Source organism: Macrotis lagotis, chromosome 2, assembly GCF_037893015.1.
Source record: "Macrotis lagotis isolate mMagLag1 chromosome 2, bilby.v1.9.chrom.fasta, whole genome shotgun sequence".
NCBI classification, from domain to species: domain Eukaryota; kingdom Metazoa; phylum Chordata; class Mammalia; order Peramelemorphia; family Peramelidae; genus Macrotis; species Macrotis lagotis.
This window is the reverse complement of record NC_133659.1, coordinates 191,684,821-191,689,799: the sequence shown is the minus strand read 5'-3', so window position 1 is coordinate 191,689,799 and position 4,979 is coordinate 191,684,821.

Here is a 4,979-nt window from a genome sequence, read left to right as displayed (position 1 = left end):
CAACTCTGGCTAATGGCTCCCTGCAAACTGCCACAGAACCTTCAGACAGGGACATTCCAGCCACCCCCTCCCCCTCCCTGCCCCCTAGCGTAGTGGGAAGAGAGTTGGACTTGGAGCTAGAGGACCTGGGTTCAAATCCTGCCTTTTCCACTTTATCTGTGCAATTTTTGAATCTTGGTTTCCTTATTTGTAAAATCAGGGAAGGAAGTCAGATTTGGCAATGTCCATTGTCTTTTCCCCCCTCTCAATCTCAAGATGCTATAAATTTCCTATTGGCATCAGAGATTCAGTATAATTTTACAAGAATTTATTGGGCTTTTATCAGGTGCCAAGACAAGCACCATGCTAGATGAAAATAAAACAATCCTTTCCTTTTTTTAAATTTTTCAACTGGATCTGTAATTTCCTCTGTGTGGAGTATTCTCATTTAGGCACTTCCTCTTGCCAATGCAGATAATTTCTCTGTGACTTATAGCATTGACAAGTTAAACCCCTTGCCCAGGGTCACATAGTCACTTCCTGTCAGAGTCAGGATTTGAATCTAAATCTTCCTGCCCCAGAAGCCATCTCTTTATCCACTAGGACACATTACTTCTTTCCCATTCTCTTTGAGGGAAAGTAATCCCTGGGGAATTGACAAAAATATATAAAATTTGGAGCCATTGCCTTCTTGATAAATGGTGGGGGAGAAAAAAGAACAAAGTTTTCAAAAAAATGAAAGGCAAATTAGAAACAATCACCAGAAAAAAAGTTTTCAGAAATCATTAATAGAAGAATGCAAATTAAAATAATTTCAGTCTTATCTTACCGATTGAATTGGCAATGACAGGAAAATTGAATGTTGGTAGGATTGTGGGAAGAGAGATATACAAACATTGCTGGTCGAACTTGAGGATAGTTCCAGTCTTATAGTCTAGGAAAAAAGGCTCAGAGAGGGTAAGTAATCTGCACAGGTACTTGATATGTTGATTACTGTTATATACATCCCACCAATAAGGTTTAACTCAGATGCTTCATCATTTGCCATCAGAAGAGCTAACTTCACATCTCATAATTTCTTACTACCTGAGTGACCTGGGGCAAGTCTGGTCTCAGTTGCTTTATCTGTAAGATGAGCAATTTGAATGAGGTGATCTTTTAGGTGCCTCTGAGCTCTAAATCTTAGTTTGCTGTATAACATTGTGGAAGATTACAATGAAGAGGATGGGTAGCAAATAAGTCTTCTCATGTCTTGGTGAATGGGGTGCTCTTCGGGGAAAGAGGAAGACCTGGGTTCTTAATACTACCTCCAACACTTACTAGTTTTTTGGCTATAGGTAAGTCATTCAACTTCCTGAGCCTCAGTTTCCTCAGCTGTAAATTTTGTTGTTGACGTTGAGTTTTCTGGGCAGAGATTCTGGAGTGTTTTGCCATTCCTCCTCCAGCTCATTTTACAGATGAGGAAACTGAGGTAAACAGGGTGAAATGAATTGCCAAGGGTCACACAACCAATATGTATATAACAGACTGTATTCACTTCACCACCTAGCTGTAGTATGTACCTCCAGGGATGTTATGAGGCTCAAGTAAATCATGTGTATAAAATTCTTCACAACCCTTTAACTACCAAATAAATGTCAGTTATTACTGCTTCTACTTCTACTAAATAATCTGATGTCTGGTATGGAAGTAATCCTGGAGTCTTGAAGGTTATATAAGAGTACAAGCTCTGGTAGGTTCAGGAATATGTTATGGGTTTTTTTGCAAGGTAATGGGAGCGAAGTGACTTGCCCAAGGTCATACAACTAGGTAAGTATTAAGTGCGAACCAAGGCCCTCCTGACTCCAAAACCAGTGCTATTCACTGTGCCACCTAGTTGCCCCTTTTGTCTTTCATTTTTGAAGAGGACCATGATGCCATGACATGCTTGTGAATTGGATTTAAGTGAGAGGGATGCTGTACAAAATAGATCAGCCTTACTTTCTCTTCCAGATCCATCTGGTCCAATGACCAGATATGAATTGGGATGACTGGAGATGACCCTGGATGGGGAACAATCAGGGTTAAATGACTTGCCCAGGGTCACACAGCTAATAAGTGCCAGGGGTCCAAGGCTGGATATGAACTTATTTCCTATTGACTTGAGGGCTGGTGCTCTATCCACTGAGCCACTTAGCTGCCCTATTAGGATCTAGAAAGGCTCTGAGTAGACTAGAAATGAACTGTTATGTCTGTTGTTCAAAGATTAGCCCAACCATGATCAGAGATGCTCTTTACTAGATTGATCACAATATAATTTAAAAAAAAACCTTTTTGCCCACAGCAATTTTCAAAAATAATTTACTAGGGGGTAGCTAAGTGGCACAGTGGATAGAGCACTGGCCCTGGAGTCAGGAGTACCTGAGTTCAAATCCGGCCTCAGACACTTAATAATTACCTAGCTGTGTGGCCTTGGGCAAGCCACTTAACCCCACTGCCTTGCAAAAACCTAAATATATATATATATATATATATATATATATATATATATATATATAATTTACTAAGTAGAGAGATTACAGTCTGCCTGGATAGATGGAATACTTCCATCTAGAAAACCATCACTGAAATGCCAAAGGTACAAGTGTCAAATATTAGAGCTGTATGAGTGTCAGAAGGGGACCAGGATGTAGGGACTGGAAACCACAACAAGTGAGAACTGTTTGGAGAACCTGGGGGTGTTTACCCTGGAGAAGAGAAAATGAGGGATGACCATGATCATTATGTTGATCCATTTAAAGCACTTTCTAATGGAATTAGAATCTAGCTCTACTCAACTAGAGGACTGAATTCAAGACCCTCAGTGGAAATTGCAGAGAAGCAGTTTTCAGAAGGATTTAAGGGAAACTTACTAATGATTACTGTCACCCAAAGGTAGAAGTGACTCCCTGGGGATGTACTGGAAAGCCTTAGTCACTGGAGATTTTCAAGTGGAAGCTGGATGTCCACTGAGTGGTCCAGTAGATAGAATGCTGGGCCTGAAGTGGAAAGACCTCTGTTCAAATCCATCCCCAGACTCTAAAGTAACTGTAAATGACCCTGGATAAGTAACTTTACAAGTCTGCCTCAGTTTCCCATCTGCAAAATGAAAGGGTTAATAATAGCACCTTCTTGCCAGGATTGTTGGGATCCAAATGAGATAATATTTGTAAAGTGACTGGGACATAATAGGTTATTAATAAACACTTATTTCCTTCTTTGTTTGAAGGATTTGGTCAAGAGTAATTCTGGATGATGAGTTCCTTCCACTTTCTTTCACCAATCTCACAATCAGAGATTCTTTCTTTTTTTTTTTAAAGTTTTTTTCTCTTTTGTAAGGCAAACGGGGTTAAGTGGCTTGCCCAAGGCCACACAGCTAGGTAATTATTAAGTGTCTGAGACCAGATTTGAACCCAGGTACTTCTGACTCCAGGGCCGGTGCTTTATCCATTACACCACCTAGCCGCCCCTCTTTCTTAAGGTCTCAGACTTAATCCCTTTTATTGAATTTTCAACAGCCCCCCATCTTCACTAACTCTGTACCCTAGTGCACCACCTAGCTTCCCCCTCTTCACTGACTAGGTCTTTGTGCACTAGGGCACATCTAGCTGCCACCCCTTCACTGCCTAGGTCTCTGTGCACTAGAGCACCATCTAGTTGCCCCCCTTCACTGCCTAGGTCTCTGCACCAGGGCACCATCTAGTGCCCCTTTCACTGATTATTAGGTCTTCTGCCTCTAGACCAGCTCTCTGTGCACTAGGGCGCCACCTAGCTGCCCCCCTTCACTGCCTAGGTCTCTGTGCACTAGGGCACCATCTAGCTGCCCCCCTTGACTTCCTAGGTCTTTGTGCACTAGGGCACCATCTAGCTGCCCGCCTTCACTGCCTAGGTCTCTGCACCAGGGTACCATCTAGTGCCCCTTTCACTGATTAGGTCTTGTGCCTCTAGACCAGCTCTCTATGCACTAGGGCGCCACCTAGCTTCTCACTCTTCACTGACTAGGTCTCTATGCAGGACACCGCCTAGGTGCCTCATTCTTCTTATCCAGCCTCAGTTCTCAAGTATTGCTTTCCTCCTGAGGAATACAGTGAGGACAAATATTTCTGGCCTTGGAACACTGAGTATCTAGAGCTGTCATTCCACATTAGTCATTCTCTCCCTGGGCCACAGGTTCTTTCTTCACTGCCAACTGTGTACCTAGACCTTGAGGGAATTGTATTGGGAACCTGGAAGGCTTCCAAGCTCTCCATAGCTTCTGTCAGTAGGAGGTGAGCTTCTCAGGTAATATGAGACATCTTAGCTTGGAAAGACCTAATGCAGAAGTTCCTAACTTCTGTTGTGTGATGGACCCTATTAACAGTTTCAGAATAATGTGTTTTCTATAGTCATACTGAAGAAAATTTTAGTTACAAGTAGAGAAAATAAATACATATACTTTTTTTCCCATTCAAGTACTTAGATCCCATGAAATCCACAAATGTCAGGCTAAGAAATGCTGAGTAAGAGAAATCTTTTCTACTATGCCCTCCCAACCCACATCTGGATTATTATGTCTTATAGGAAGGATATTGACCCACAGAAGAGGGTAATTGGAAGGGTGAGGTCATCGGAAATCATAATATAGGAGGAATAACAGGAGAGAGGAATGGTCTACTGTGGACAAGAGAAAACTTCCGGGGGGGGGGGGATACCATAGCTATCTTAAGATATTTGAAGTTTGTCCTATTGAAACAGGATAAGACTTGTTTGGAAAGCATTACTGGGACAAATGGGTGGAAGTTTTAGAGAAACCAGACATTGATTCCATATGAGGAATGTGTAGTTAATAAGAGAGAAGAAAACAAACCCAAAAGAATAACCCTAACTAGAGTACTGGAGTTGGAAAATGTGAACCTCAAGCCCACTTAGCAGTTGTGTGACCTGGCCAACTCTGCATGTGTCTGGACCTCCCCAGAAGGAGAAGGGGGTGTTGGGTTTTCTAA